This window comes from Acinonyx jubatus, chromosome A3 (genome assembly GCF_027475565.1).
Source record: "Acinonyx jubatus isolate Ajub_Pintada_27869175 chromosome A3, VMU_Ajub_asm_v1.0, whole genome shotgun sequence".
Classification (NCBI taxonomy): domain Eukaryota; kingdom Metazoa; phylum Chordata; class Mammalia; order Carnivora; family Felidae; genus Acinonyx; species Acinonyx jubatus.
Window position 1 is genome coordinate 123,119,140 of NC_069388.1, and position 16,753 is coordinate 123,135,892.

A 16,753-nucleotide genomic window follows, 5' to 3' on the forward strand; every position below is an offset into this window, starting at 1 on the left:
CAGAGATCTTTAAAGAGCTTTAAAATGTAAGTGTTTGCACTCTTTTTGCCTCCTGCCTCTGACCATCCCCTTCTAGCACATGCTCATTCCTAAAAGGGATTTCTGTGGTGATCCTGGGCCCAGGACATTTGTGGTGCTGATCTGGATAATTGGTGGAAAGAGGGCTGACCCGAGCCTAAGAAAAACTGAGGGGACTTACCTTAGAGAAGCCAGAGGAAAAGCAGAGATCTTGGAACATGAGAGGAAGGTGAGAGCCACTGATTGTTAAGCTTGGGGAGCATTTGAGACAGTTTTGAGACAGTGAGAAATTATTCGGTTACGACTGTCATGCCATGTTGAATGGAATTTTGGAAAGATAATGACTTAAAGCAAGTTTTGAAGATGATTTTCCTGTACATTGTACACTGCCATTACCCCTAGCCATTTTCTCAGTCATTAAGAAATAAATTGTTTTGGGGCGCCTGGGTGGCGCAGTCGATTAAGCGTCTGACTTCAGCCAGGTCAGGATCTCGAGGTCTGTGAGTTCGAGCCCCGCGTCGGGCTCTGGGCTGATGGCTCAGAGCCTGGAGCCTGTTTCCGATTCTGTGTCTCCCTCTCTCTCTGCCCCTCCCCCGTTCATGCTCTGTCTCTCTCTGTCCCAAAAATAAATAAACGTTGAAAAAAAAAAAGAAATAAAAAAAAAGAAAGAAATTGTTTCTCTTGAATGCCAGTCATAGATCTCTTCTGAATTTAATTGTGTATTGAGCTGGAACACTAGCAGCATAGCTTTGTGTGGGTTATATGAAGATAATAAAAAGCTGACCGTCATAAGAACTTCAACATCTATTTTGATGTTGAATGGATAACAAGTTATATTTTCAGCTATCAAAAGATTCTGGCACATTTTGCTAAGGAATATGTGGTAAAATGAAAAAAAAAAGGAAATTCACAAGATCTATATGCATCTATCTGTATCTTCATAGCAGAATGTAGAATGACAGAACCTCAGCAAAAAGTCCCCAACTCAGGCCTACTGAAAAGTGCCTCCTCCAGTGCGGAGTCATCAGACCCCCAGACCCATGGTCCCAGACCCATGGTCTGTTCTGACTGAACGAAATTATTGGGATTATCTACTTATATCCTCTAATTTAATACAGCAAACACTCAGGCACAAAACTTTGAAGGACTGACCCAAGGTCAAATAATTAGCTAAGGGCATCTGACCCTACCGTTCAGTGTTCTTGGGACCACACAAAGCTTCCCTGCAAAGTATCCTAAAAAGGATGCACCAGAGAGGTAGGTGATGGAGAGTAAAGAGTCCTGCACCCACTGGAACCACCTCAATAAATGTGCCTGCTTTCTCCACTGACCTCCAGCTGCTAAAGAGCATCAGGAAGCAAGCTGCTGTGGGATGCAATGTGGGCCTCCTGCTGGGAAGGTTTCCTTCCCTTGATGAATCCATCTCTAAGAAATGGCCATCTCTGTCTACCCTGCACAGGACCCACAAAGTTATGTTAATAATCTCTCTGCACATTAAACCAAGATTTCACTCCTATAATGTTCACCTCTTGTTAACATGTACACACAATATTAGAAAGGAGGTAAGTTTAAGCTTCTTTCAATGGCTGCATACAATAACACATAAGATTCCCTTTTTCTTCTCTCTTGCAACAGATTGGCAAAGGCCTGAGGTGACACAAATATAATGTGGCTGGAAAACCAGAGCTTGAAATTCCTAGATAATATGAAGTCCCTTACAAATCTTCTTCCTATTCCTAAAGTTTTATTTTTATTTTCTAGATTTATATTCTAGATTTATTTATTTTCTAGATTTACTCATGGACTTGAAAAGAAAAAGTACAGATATACTTTATTTCCTGATTATAATCTAACTGGAAACATCATGTAAATATGTAGCTCTTATATTTTAGTTTTTCTGCCCTGAATTGCAATCTTCCATCTCTGAGTTATGTGCTAACCAAAATGAGAACCGTGGGAAGAAAATGCATGGCTCTGTTCAATTCTGAGTGTTTGAGTATTGGCAGGAGTTGGGATCAACAGGGTCACGGGAAATTGTGAAAACTCATTCTGTCTAGCTGCCTCTCTTGTATCCACTCCCTATTATGCATGCCTCTTTAATTCACAGTTCCCTGGAAATTTCCTCTGGCTTTTAAAGGAAGTAGGAGACTACTTCTGCCTTTGATGACCCAGTCTAGCATCTAACAATACTCACAGAAAAATACATGTTTTTCTTATGTCCAACCTAGTTTCTAAATATATATTCCTACTCCGGGCCATGATGTAGTAGTTTGTCACTGACTTACTCTTCTGCCAAGAACAATTAGAAGCTTGATTTTTAAAAGTGTCCAAAGGGAGCAGGGAGCTACTGATATGACAAGGACTTGAGGGGCCAGATGCTGCAGAGAAAGGATTCAGTGAGGTGACCACACTGATTTCCTACTCAGAGCTCTGGCCAATTTTTGGTGTGGGGTAAGAGGTTGAGAAGCCAATCAGAGGACCACTTCTAATGGGTAGAGCTTTAGGAGATATTGAGAGCTAGAGAGCAAAAGACTGGAACGTTGGATTTTCAAGGTCACTAAAACTTGAGTGTCAAGATCCTTAAGAGAAGGAAGGTGCAGAGAAGTGAGCCTGACATCTGATACCAGGCAGTTGGCAAACTGCATAAGGCAAGAGGGTAAAAGGCTAAGCAGAAAGCAGCTGAGAAGCACAGCAGAGCTTTTGGTGGTTATGTGATGCCAAGAAATAGAAAAATGGAGTATAGAACTTAGAAAGGAAGGGCTGACCATTATGGACACTTTAGGCTCTTGGATGGCACCACTGGAGGATTATACTCTACAGGTGGAGGCCAACCAGAGGTAGAACAACACTTCCAATAATGCAATTTAGTCTCAAATTAATTCAATCTCTGACTGGATTGAGATCATCTGTCTCTGCCTGCTTTCTGAAAAAGAGGTTGAATCTTCTCTGAAAGATGATGACATCATTCAAATCATCAACAGAATTTTAAACAATATCTGACTTTCAATAAAAATGATCATGTATGCTAAAAACGGAAGTGATAAGTAAAGAGATAAGAGAAACAGGTGACCCAGATATTGGAATTGTTAGATATGGGTTTAAAAATAATTGTGATTAATATGTTCAAGAAGATAGATGGGAATATGGAGAATTTCATCATAGAATTGGAATCTATATAAAATAATCATATGGAAATTCTAGAACTGAAAATTCCAATATCCGATATTAAGAAATTAATACATGGATTTAATAGCAGATCAGATAGAGCTGAAAGGAGCTAAGTAAGCTTGAAGATAGGTTAGTAAAAAATATTTAGGGTGAAGCATGGAGGCAAAACAAAAAGAGAGAGAGAGACAAGCATTGTAGAGAAGAATGTAGGAGACACATATCTGGTGAAAAGTCTAACACAGTGTTTCTAAACCTTGCCACTATTGACATTTTTTTGAATCAAACAATTTTTATTTTTTTGAGGGTGTATTTATCTTGTTGGAAATAAATACATCATCCCTGGTTGAGAGCTACTAGTTTAACATAAGTATGTTGTCAGAGAGAGAATGGGGCAGAGGCAATACTTGTAGAGAAATGGCCAAGAATTGACTAAAAAAATGTTATAAATCTAACACCTAGACATGTCATAGTAAAACTGCCAAAAACCAGAAATAAAGAGGAAATCATAAAAATAGCCAGAGTTAAAAAGATCCATTACTCTTGAAGAGTCACTTTATGACCAATAGCTCACTTCTTAATAGAAATGAAGGAAACTATGCAACAGTAAAATGGTATCAGTAAAGTGCTGAGAAAAAGATAAATGCCAACTTAGAATTCTATAGCCAGCAAAAATATCATTCAAAAATGGAGAAGACATAAAGACATTCCTGAAAAAAGCCAACAGATCTCATTCCCAGCAGGAAATGACCTATGGAAAATACTAAAGGGAAATGCAGGAAGAAAGGAAGAACAATGGAAGGGTTAAGTATGTGGGTAAATCTAAATAAATATTTACCCTAAAAAACAGGAACAATCATGCCTTATGGGATTTAAAAGATATGTAGAAATAAAACATATGGTAACAATAACACAAAATAGGACCTAACACAGCAGGTCTGAGACTGCTCTCGTTAGAAAGACCTACTTGCAAGGTTGACTACATAGGCATCTGAGAGTTTAAATGTGGGGAAGGTCACCACCATTCCCTGAACTGAGAAGAGCGGCTCACTGTACCCAAACTCGTCATGCAAGCAATATGGTTCATGATGAACACCTGCTTTCTTTCTTGAAGTTTGGAATGTTGTTAAGTGTCTATAATAACACCCAATGTGTTCTTGGATGCTGAGTTCCTGATGAGCTCCCTGGTGGACAAGCATTTGACATGAGATGTCCCAACTCGTTGCTGTGGGAATTAAGCATATCCTGTGTGATTCCACCAGGAGGGAACTCTTGGAATTTTGTGCCTGGTTCCTTCCAAACTACCACATTCTCTTTTTGCATTTACTGATTTTTTTGGTCTCTTTTCACTTGAATCAATCGAACCTGTGAGTGTAACTATATGCTGAGTCCCATAAGTCCTCTTAGTGAAACACAGATACCAAGGATGATCCTGGGGACCCCAGTAACAGGCTCTGTTAAACTTCAAGTTTCAAGGTTTCCAAGGATCTTTCAATGTCAGGGAAATGGTGACAGTACAATTTCATATTAGTTTCTAATAAATCAATAATGTATGTTACTCAAGATAACTACTAAAACAAGTATAAATAAATGTTTACTTAATGAGCTAATGAGGTGGGATTTGGAATAATAACAAATATTGGATTAAGCGAAAGGAAGACAAAAAAGAAGAAAAAAGGAACATAATTAATGGGGAAGATGGAAAACAAATATTAATATGGCAAATATAAACCTCCAAATGTTAGCAATTACATTCAATATGCATGGTGTATATATTATAATTGAAAGATGAATCTGTCTAAATTTTATAAAATGTCCAATAATAGTCTGCTTAAAGGAGAAACACCTTAAATGTAAGGAGACAAATGGTTGAAAGTAAAAGTACTGAAAAACCAGTAGTATCCTGGCACCATCTCATAAGGACTTACAAGGACTGATTGTTAAGTATTCAGGAATTTTGCAAGTCAGTTGTTAAAAGTTTGATTGCTTGAGATTGGCCATGGTGGGAGCATTCACCCCATGTAAATCGGCAAATGTCACAAATTGACAAATCAGGGCTTTTTAATTTTCAGAGAGCCAGTTCACCAGTCCTCACTGATGCAAACCTTAATTAAAGGAAAGCTGATGCGGTTATGCTAATAATTTTCTCTAATGCAGGAGGCATTATAAGGGTAAAGAAATTCACTTAAGAATTATAAAGTGATTAAGTGATTAGTAAGGTATAACAATTTCAAATTTGTAAACACCTAATAATAGATCTTTGAAAAATAAGAAGCAGAAATTAACAGAATCTAAAGGAGACATATGCAGATTCAGAATCATGGAAGACATCAAAACACCTTTCTCAGAAAATTCTAAGTGTATTGGGAGGATTTCCTGCCTCTGTTACCCTTATGACATGGAATGGAAGTATTAGAACTTCTCATCTATGATCTTTACATTTAAATCTGAACTGTAGGTATCCCAAATAGAGGCCATCACCCTACTCATCCTTAACTGTTCAGCAAAAGTGATTTTGGATATTTGATATGGGTAATGACTATTCATGCATGTCTTCATAATTAGTCAACATTTATTGAAAGCCACTTTATGCATTCCCTGGTTCAGTTGTTGATTGTACCAAGGCATGTACCGAGCAAGATACTGTTCTTATTCTCAGGAATTTAATCTAATTTGAGATGCAGACATAAAAATAAATAATTGCAGAACAAAGCAATAAATACTTCATTATCACTTGAGATACTTCTCATTGCAATAATAAAATAATAAAAGTAATAAAAACCCTGACACAGATTGTTTAATATTATTCTAGAACTTGTGAATTCTTGAAAATCATAAAAAGTTAGAGATAAAGAGACAGGACCTTTGAAATCAACTGATTGCAGTGCTTGATTTTAACATTGAAATATAACATAACACAAAGACATTAAAGTTCAGAGTGGTGAAGTGATTTATGTCTTTAAAGCAAATTAATTGTAACACCAGGGATTAAAGCACCCTATTCTTTATCCAGTACTGTTCCTGTTATGCCACATTGCACACTTCAGTTTCCTTTTGATGTATGCAAGTAAAGCATGCAATCTCTTCCCTCAAATAAGCTAAAAAGATGAGACAGATGATTGTGCAAGCGTTTGTATGGATTTTCTTTCATTCTGAAATCTTTACACATTCACAACCAAGTTCAGTTAAGAATCCTCAAGGCAACTAGCATGTTGATTCACTTATTTATTCCACTATCAAATGTTTATTAGTATACTTAAGGATAAGATACTCTACTAAGCACTGGGGATGCTGATTTTTGGCTTGCTGATAGATTCATTTAAAGAATGACCTCTTAAAGATTGCATTATCTGGAGGTGGGAATGAATGAACTCATACCAAAATATATGTAATAATGACAAATGATATTGTAGATGGATGTACCAAATAAGTGTATATAAGATATAAGACCTATTTTGAATAATCTTTTGTGGCCAGAAGGCTTATAAAATATGGTAAATATATCACAAACTTTGTGAGAATAAATGTATATGAGAAATGTATATGAGTCTGGATGTATATATGAGAAGGTGACTATAGCAGTGACACAAAGATGAGACTCAATACCATTAACATAAAAGTAGTCACCAGATCAGTGGAAGATAGTAAAAAGACAAAGGTAGTCACTAACCCTTCAGTAACACCAGAGTAGAGTACCAGTATATCTTATAGCTTAGGTAGAAGTATATTTATATCAAATGATAATAGAGATCTACTAACACCATCTTTGGACAAGCTCAGAAGAATGGACTATTGGATTCTGAGCACCCTCCTTGTCGCTCGTAACTTTGTGAAGTAAACAGTGATGGGTAGTTCTTTTAATATATTGTATCATGTAACCCTGTTACTCTGATCAATAGTGATAGCAACAAAAGATCAGTCCTCTAGACAAAGGTAACCATCTATTAGTATACTATTCAATATGGTAACCACTAGCCACATGTGGCTAATGAGCACCGGAAGTATGGCCAATCTAATTGAGATATTTTCCAAGTGCAAATTACACATAGGATTCAAAGACTTAATATGGGAAAAAAGAAGGTAAAATGTCTGAATACATTTTTACTCTCTACATGTTAAAAATGTTAATAATGTAGATACACTGATTAAATAAAATAGTATTTTACTTTTGTGTTACATTCTTATTTGTTGTTTTCAGAGCATTTGTTTTATTTTAAATTAAATTTTTTATTCAATTCCAGTATAGTTAACATACAGTGGTATATTAGTTTCAGGTATACAATATAGTGACTCAACAATTCTATACATTACTCAGTGCTCTTTGTGATAAGTGTACTCCTTAATCTCCATCACCTATTTCACCCATCGCCCTACCCCCTACCTACCTCCCCTCTGGTAACCATCAATTTGTTCTCTATAGTTAAAAGTCTGTTTCTGGGTTTGTCCTTCTCTCTCTCTTTTTTTCCTTTGCTCATTTGCTTTGTTTCTTAAATTCCACATATGAGTGAAATCATGTAGTATTTGCTTTCTATGACTGACTCACTTTGCTTAACATTATACTGTTTAGCTCCATCCATGTTGTTGCAAATGGCAAGATTTCATTCTTTTTATGTCTAAGTAATATTCCATTGTATATGTGCACTACATCTTCTTTGTCCATCCGTCAATGGACATTTGGGCTGCTTCCATAATATGGCTATTGTAAATAATGCTGCAATAAACATAGGGATGCATGTATCTCTTTGGATTAGTGTTTTTATACTTTTTTGGTAAATACCTAGTTGTGTGATTCTGGACCATAGGGTAGTTCTATTTTTAACTTTTTGAGCAACCTCCATACTGTTTTCCACAGTGGTTGTACCAGTTTGCATTCCTGTGTTACCTTCTTGATGTAGCTAATAAAGAACAATTTAAAATTTCATACACCTCTTACATTTGATGCTGGCATTATATTTCTGTTGGATAATGCTGCTGCTCTATCATCTGGACCAGAAGCTCATTAGAAACCCTGGTGCAATGACTTTGCCCAGTAGAGGAACCCATATTGACTGGAGACTAGTAGCCAATCAGATTGTTTCTCTTGGGGAGTTTTGAAACATGCATGCACACACAGAAACACAACAGAAAAGCAAGGAAGGGAAGCATGCAGATAAAAGGAAATTGGGCCAGAAGAGCTATAGGCTTTCAGGGTAGGGAACAGTGGATGGCTACACCTGAGGAAATTGGCTGAGAGAATCATCAGAATTGCTTTTAACAAAAAAGCATTGTCATTGTGCTTTCAAGAGGACCAGTTTTCCATCTTTTATTTCTTTCCTACATAGTCTTACGTTAAGTCCTGTCATTTGAAGTCCCTTGGTGTTTTTCTGTTCCTTGTACTTCAGAAGAGCTGAGTGATAGAAAAGACCAGAGAAGTTGGTATTTTCCTGGAAAGGAGGAGGAGAGAAGACTTTTAAGACCAGCAGAACCTCTCTTCATCTCAGGAAGCATGCCACCTGTACCTGCAAGGGTACAAGCAGAGACATATGAGTGCTTAGTTAATGTAAGTACAAAGCGTATCATGATCGTTATTGCTTTGATAATTTTTTGCATTTATTTTTTATGAGGGCTAAGTTAGTAGGAACAGGTATGGTTCCACATGTGGCACTCACTGGAGAATTCTTTTCCTCTTTCCTTTGAGAAAGAAAGTGAGGGGCGCCTGGGTGGCTCAGTCGGTTGAGCCTCCGACTTTAGCTCAGGTCATGATCTCGCGGTTCCTGAGTTTGAATCCTGTGTCAGGCTCTGTGCTGACAGCTCAGATCCTGGAGTCTGCTTCGGATTCTGTGTCTCCCTCTCTCTGTGCCCCTCCCATGCTTATGCTCTGTCTCTGTCTCAAAAAAAAAAAAAAAAAAGGAAAGAAAGAAAGTGAACAGGACTTAAGGTGGCTTAAAAGAGGGCTAAGTTGAGGGGTGCCTGGGTGGCTCAGTCAGTTAAGCATCCAACTCTGGTTTTGGCTCAGGTCATGATCTCATGGTTTGTGGGTTTGACCCTGCCCCAGAACAGAGCCTGCTTGGGATCATCTCTCTCCCTCTCTCTCTGCCCCTACCCTGTTCACACACTCTCTCTCTCTCTTAAACTAAATAAATAAACCAAAAAAAGAGGGTTATGTTGAAAATGAATAATTTCTTAGCATAAAAATGATCTAGTTCACACCATCAAAAAACAAGCATCTTTCTAAGTAACTTCATTCTCCACTCTTGTATACAAATCCTCTTACAGCTAAGTCAGAGCCTACTCTGGACCACTAACAGCTGTGTGCAATCTTTTCTCCATGTCAGTTGTTCTCAAAGTGTGGTCCATGGAACAACAGCTGCATCAACTGGAAACCCATTAGAAATGCAAATTCTTGTACCCTCAATTCAGACCCACTGAAATAGAACCTCTGGGGACCCAGTAATCAGTTTTAACCAACCCTGCAGGTGACTAGTGTACATTCAGACTGGAGAGCGATGGCTCTGCACCTTTACTGATGGAGTTTCTCCAGCTTGAGGTGCTCCTCTGGCTTCTCCCTCTATATTCAATCTCTGAAGTAGCTTCTCACTCTGCTTTCTCTGGGAAGTCATCATAAACTTCCTGAGGCCAAAGGAAGTTTGTGTTGTCTTGCCAAAATGTCAACACATCCGAGCTAATTCATACCCAGTTTTAACTTGTTCTCTAAGTGGTTTCATGTGTGTGAAACAGTGAGCTTGGCTATCCCTTGAGTGCATGATTTTTGCAACCTCTCTTCTATGTCTCTCTAAGTACCTAGTAGGTATGTTTTCTACACTGAATTGCAGTCACGTAAAAACTCCTTTGTTTTTGCATGGAAAATAGTGATAATCCCCTTGAAGGTCAGAAGTGACATCCAAAGACTGTTCCTTTTGTCTTCTTCCTGCCTGAGATGAGAACATCTGGGACTTAGGTGAATGGATTTTCAAAGCCCCTCTCCCTTCACTTAAAAACTTCCTTCTTCATTGAAAAACATGCCAGGGAAGTCAGGTTTTTTTTCCTCTTAAAACACTGGGGTGTTATTGCAGCTTCAGAAGTGTTCCTTAATTTTTAAGAGTGCCTCTGAGAATAAGAGATAAGGCTTAAAATCCTCAATAATTTGCTTGCTCCCTTTAAGACCTTCAGAAACTCTTTAGGTACATTAAAATGTTTTCCTTTAATTTTTAATTTTTGTTTTACGATAAGGCTAATTAAGGCAACACCTGTTTGGAATGATATAGTTGGTGCTGGGTCAACATTTCCACTGGTTTATAATCCAGCTGTGAAAACCCAATTTGAAGGAAAACTTGGGTGTATAATATCCAAACCCAGAGGGACTCAAAAGAAACACTAATATACCAGTGTGCATATTAGGGGGCAAAACAAATAGAAGCAAAGTGGTTTCAGGTGCTCTTTAGCACTTGCGTAGTGTGCAAACAGTTTTTACGACCATGGTTTGTAGGCCTTCAGCTCCTCATGTAGGTAGGATGCCTTTGGGTATTTAAAAGAAATGAAAACAGGCCAGTTAGTCTATGTAAAATACTAGCTACTGTGCACGCGTGGTAATGAGTCTTCTCTCATCAGAGGGGTCTTAAGATGTGAAATGACTACTCTCATGTTTCTCTAGATTTAAGACCCCCTGGAGGTGTCCCGATGTGACACATGACAGTATGTCTTGAAGACCAGTGGGCTGCTTCTGTCCTCCCTCTTCTGTTGGGAGGATGAAGCAGAGATTTATTAGCAGGTCATGTAAGGAAACGGGAACTTGGGTTCAGGCTGGAAATAGCACTGTGGACTAGAACTTGCCCTACAGTGGTTCTCAAATACTTTTTAATACCTAGAGAGAGACCAATAAATAAAGCAGATAAAAGTGGAACTGTTCAGATTGAATTAGGGGGAGAGCCTACAGCCTCAGCTGCATAGCTCAAAGACACTCAGAAGCCTAAAAGAGGCTTGGTGGAACCTCTAAGGTATGAGAAGCATAGTCGGAAAGTTACTGTCTTATCAGTGACAGAGCAGGTAACCTAACTCTGAGCTTTATCAAGATCCTTTCTTTTGTAGCGGAAGTTTGGCCAGTTGGTGAGAGAGGTAAAATAAGTGTTTTGCAGGCTTTGCTTGCAGATACCTTCAAGAAACTCTAAAGTTCCAAAGAACTGGTGGAGATGAGATTCAGGCTTCAGTTGGTCTCAAGAAATCGCGTATGTGGCACCTTCTCTAAGTCAGTGAGCCCCAGAATTTTTCCCTACGAAATGAAGATAGGAATTCCTGCCAAGTTCATAGTTTGTTTGTTTGTTTGTTTGTTTTGATGGGGTGGGAAATTGAATAAAATGATGGATTTTAGATGATTCTGCTATTAAATTAAGCCTTTGAGAGAGTCCAGGGCAAAATAGAATGTGAGCTATTTTACCGGAAGTATAAGGCACAAAGGAGAGAGAGATGTTTTTCCTGGAACCATTCAGAGAAGTTGTATGGATCACATATGGGTCAGACTTTTACAACTTCAACGCACTTCTCGTCATTTTCCTCATGATTAGATGTGCATACTACCCCTGTCTCTCCTGTTTCCTGTTATTCTGGAGAAATACCTGCTTAATCTAAAGTGACCATAGATCTTTCAAGTTGGGTAAGATGTTAAGGATTATGCTATCAACCTTCTAATTTTACAGTGGAAGTTTCCAACTTTAGAACTCAGGTCCCGGCTTTTGAATAATGGTAGAGATGCCCAGTTTTTCCTGACCCAGTGGATGAGAATGTCTCTACCATAAGACTGGCCATTTCCCCCTGGTGTCTCTTGCTCTCCCCCTGGGATTATGGGGAGTCAGAGGATCTCCCATTCCAAGACTCCACTGGGGAGCAAGTTGCTTGCCATTTCTTAAAGAACTTGTAGCAGGCAGCAAGTAAGGATCCCATGCCAACTCTCATCTCAGACACATGATGTTTTACCACCTTCCAGTAATCTCCCACCTGCCCTCAAATCATTCTCCTGAAGGTGGAAATAATTGAAAAAAACTTTGAGTCCAGATAATCTTGGACATTTTGTTTAATTATGGATAAAAATTGGTGTCAAAGTTTTATATTTGTGATAGTTGGATTTTAAGTATCAGCAGATCAAATGCTGGGGCCAGTGGCACTGTCACAATCTTTCTGTGCCAGTTTCTGCTGCCTGCAGGTGAGTTTGGCCAGGTGTTTTCCTTACTCCTCTTTTCACCTTTCACCTTGACACTATGCGAGCTTCTTCTCGTAGTGACTATAATGGTGAGATGAAAAGGAAGAAGAGAGGATGTATAAGGCACCTTGCGTCCAAACTTTCTAAGGCAGTTGTAATCGCAACTCTGTTTGGTTAGTCCTGGAAAAGATGTTAGAAACCGTTGCAGTAATGTGTAAATAATAATAATAATATCTTGGTACCCAAACTACATTTCCTCGACTGTTTTTGCAGTTAGTAATAGCAAAAACACTTTGTCAGGTGATGTGTGCTGATTTTTTGAGTTTCAGAAAAATATGGCTCATGTAGATAAGCAAGGAGTGGAAGACCCTCAGATGATTATGGCATAACCTGTGCTTTTGGGGTTACAAAGCTAGAAAGAATTCAGGAGAGAAGATGAGGGCAATGAATGGCTTTTGTTTGCAGTTTGACAACCTGGTGATGGCTGGAGAACACTCTGGAGGCCGAAAGAGCCATCTGTCATGTGAGCTCAACAGCAAGCTAACCCCACCTGATGGGATGGGGCTGGAGGCAACAGAGGGCTGCCAAGCCTCCAGCCCCCTGGGAAGAAGCATGCATTGTCTCTCAAGAGGTTAGGAACCCCTTCTTTCCACTGGGCTTCCCCACATTTATCTCACACAACTCACCAAGCTGGAATTTGACCTCTGCAGCCCTAATCCCTTTTCCATGTGATTCTTCTGAGATATGGCTTCCACACAGCATTCCCAAGGCCAATCATGCTGTCCTGTGACTCTAAAAAAGAAGCCCCAACAAGGAAATCAAGGGGTAAGTGGTTTAATAAAGCAGCTGGTAGATTGAACTAAATTCATCATAATCAGCCCAACTCCTTCATTTTACTAATGCTGAAATTGAGGTATGCAAGTTGGAATGGTGAACCCTGGTTTCCAGAGTAAGCTAGTGGCAGAACCAATCCTGGAACCCAAATCCCCTGCTTGCCCTTTCCTGAGATTGGACCCATCCTACAAGCATTCCATAAGCAGATGGTTCTTGTTCAAACACATATTCTTGGGGAATTTCTGTGAAAAATGCCAGGAAGGAGGCTTCTTATCAGCCATTTCCTTAGGATGAGCTCTAAGCTATTAAGCCCAAGTTCTAAGCTATTAAGTCATCCTATATTCATATTGACCACACTAGAGTATGGTGATAATACAGAGGAAGTTTTATCTCCTTTGCTGCCTTTCTGCATTTACCAGGAGTTGTGGATGAGGATAGTTCTACCTGAAGGAAAAGGTAAGAAACTTAGGATTCAGTTGATCTGACAAATTGTCAATTATGTGACTAAATATGAGATGTTTAACAGGTAAAAATGAAAGGACATGGTCACCAAATGGATTGAGGAGAGACAGAAGTATAGTATGAGTCCCAGACTAGGTGTTGAGTTGTTTTGCCTGGAACCCTGAATAACACATGTAAAATGATCAATGAACAAAATAAAATCTCACAGGATTAAGTTCTACATTGCATACTTGAGATTCCAGATGTTTAGCTTTATCTCAAATAAAGGAGAAATAATGAGGATTATGGGCTGAGTTAGGAGGATCTTCCTCATCTTAAAAACAAAACAAGAGGTGGAGCTTAATCCTATGTCCACCCCCACCTCACACCCAAGTGTGGGCTGACTTGGTGGTGAGTCACTTCCAAAGAATAGAGTTGGGTAAGTGAAAGCAGAAACTTCACAGTGGAGAAGCTACTACATTAATCAAGTGGTCAAAATTAATATCATCAGTGTTGTCATGTGGATCTCATGTGGCCCCTGATGAAGAGGTATAATTTCTCGGAACTCATAACCCCAATCTAACCATGGGAAAAACTCAGATTGTGAGGTGTTCGATAGGCTATCTGGCCAGTACTCCTCAAGACTGTCAAGGTCATGAAAAATAAAGACTGACCAGAGGATACTGGGGAGATATGAGAACTAAATGCAATGTGGTACTCTGTATTGGATCTTGAGAAGGCAAAAGACATCAACAGAAAAGCTGATGAAGTCCAAATAAATTCCAGAAGTTAGTTAGTAGTAATGTACCAATGTTGGTTTCTGAGTTTTGATAAATGTACCATGGTAATGTAAGATGTTAATATGGGGAACTGGACTATTTGTACAACTTCTCTGTAATCTAAAATTATTCCAGGGGCACCTGGGTGGCTCAGTCGGTTAAGTATTCAACTCTTGGTTTCAGCTGAGGTCATGATCTTGGGTTTGTGAGACTGAGCCCTGCACTGGGCTCTGTGTTGACACAGCATGGAACATGCTTGAGATTCTCTCTCTCTCCCTCTCTCTCTCTGTCCCTCCCCTACTTGCGCATGTGCTCGCACACTATCTAAATAAATAAATAAATAAATAAATAAATAAATAAATAAAATTACTCCAAAACAAAAAGGTTATTAAAAATAAAACAAGCCACCAACCAATCAACAATTTCCTTTGGCCCTGTCTCTCTCCTTTCACAGTTAAGCCTACCAAAATACAATATGCACTGCTCACATTTACTATCTCTCCCAATTCATTCCCAAGCCCACTTCTTTCTGGTTTTTGCTCTCCATGACTTTACTTGCCATGGTATAATTGACACAATTGACCACTCTGTCCTTGAAGCTCTGTCCTCCTTTAGTTATTGATTCCCTAGGGTCTCATGGCCAACCTTCCTGTTTGCTCATACTACACCTGCTTCCTGGATGATCTTACCTTCTCTGTGTCTTCAGTTTTCATATACTGTATATACTGATGAATCTCCTTTTTTCTTGAAAATTCTCTTGCTTACTAGAAACTCTTTTTTAAAATTTTTTAATGTTTATTTATTTTTGAGAGAGAGGGATAGCATAAGCTGGGAAGGGGCAGAGAGAGAGAGAGAGGGAGGGACAGAGGATCCAAACCAGGCTCTGTGCGGACAGCAGAAAGCCCAATGCTGAGCTCGAACCCACAAACTGTGAGATCATAACCTGAGCCAAAGTCAGATGCTTAACCTACTGAGCTACCCAGGTGCACCTAGAAGCTCTTTTTGAGTGTCCCACAGGCACTCACTCAAAATGTCCCCAAACAATTTTTTTTCTCATCCCCCTTTCTTGAAAAACTTCCTCTATTTCCTACCTTGGTGAATGCCATTGTTGTTGCAATGTCAGTCCAATTATCCACATCAGAAACTTGAGCATTTACTCAAATAATTCCTTCCCTCATTCCCCTTGATCTTTCTAAAGATCTCCTAGCTCTGTTCTCTCCTCTAAGTCTCCCCTTTGCCACCTTCAGGCTTGCATCTATTCTCACCTGCCTTGCAGTCCCCTGACTGGATTTTTCCCCTTAATTCTGCATGTCTTCAATGCTGCCTCCATCTTTCTGACAATGGTATTTCTAAAAACAGTCTAAACACATGATATCCCTTCTTAAAACCTTTAATGACTTTGTATCACTTTGAAAAAACTGATCCGGACTTCTATACATTGTATTCAAGGGCTTTCATCATTTCACCCCACATGCTCTTCAGTTTCATTTTCTTCTGCTCCTTCACCTGTTCCCTACATTCCAGAAGACCCTCCAATTGTACTTCTCCAATTCTTGGACACATCGTACCTCTCCCTCTCTTTTGACTTTTGCTCACCAAGAGGGCCCCTTCCTTTGCTACCACCCAGGATGGACCAGTACATGTTTTATGACTAGACTTCTTCATGCCTCATCCTCTGATAAGCTGAGGCACAGAGACATTCAGTAACATGCTCGGTCTTAACTGATGAGCAGTGGTCTTCTCATTGAGGACCTTGAGCTGGTAGGAGTTTTTCATCACTTGTTGGTTGGTTGGTTGGTTTAGTAATGAATTCCCAGAGAAGTAAAAGAGGTTGGAGCATATGGTGGGCTGGTGACCAGAATTCTTTATGAAGGGAAGAAGGAAAAATGGGATGAATAAGTGGGTCCTTTATAAGTTTGAGACATGTGAGATTAAGAGAAAAAAGGCAAGATGCTCTGCAAAATGGCAGACTAGTCCCCAAATTTAAAACATTAATTTATAATGATAATCCCCAAAGAAAAACATCTACTTTGGCAAGGGATTCACAAATTGGAATGGCTGATGGATGGCCAGGGAGCGACTGCTGAGATGAGGTATGATGCTGTCCATGGAGAAGAGGGCGGACGTCAGTGAATTATGGGCTCTAATTCCACCTGGGACCCCGAGTAAATAACAAAGTGCCAGAGTGAGGCTCCAGATGGTTTGTGTAGTGAGTGTGACCAGAGTTCCAGTGAGGGATTGGAGCCTGGTAATTCAAACCGGGCCTGCCTTTTTATGTTGTAGCAATTCACAAACTTGCCAGAGAGTGTCTATTGGGTGTGTTGGTGGCCCCTTTACAAAAATGGGC

At 39.3% G+C, this 16,753-nt stretch overlaps 1 long non-coding RNA gene across 2 annotated transcripts in view; it reads left to right on the forward strand.

Moving 5' to 3' along the window:
* LOC113604958 (uncharacterized) overlaps positions 1–16,753 on the forward strand; it is a 176,684-nt gene that overhangs the window by 101,341 nt on the left and 58,590 nt on the right. For both annotated transcript variants that reach the window (XR_003427012.2, XR_008289665.1), the window contains exons 4-5: positions 8,565–8,722; positions 12,818–13,177. This is a non-coding gene — a long non-coding RNA (uncharacterized LOC113604958). The remainder of the gene's footprint in view (positions 1–8,564; positions 8,723–12,817; positions 13,178–16,753) is intronic.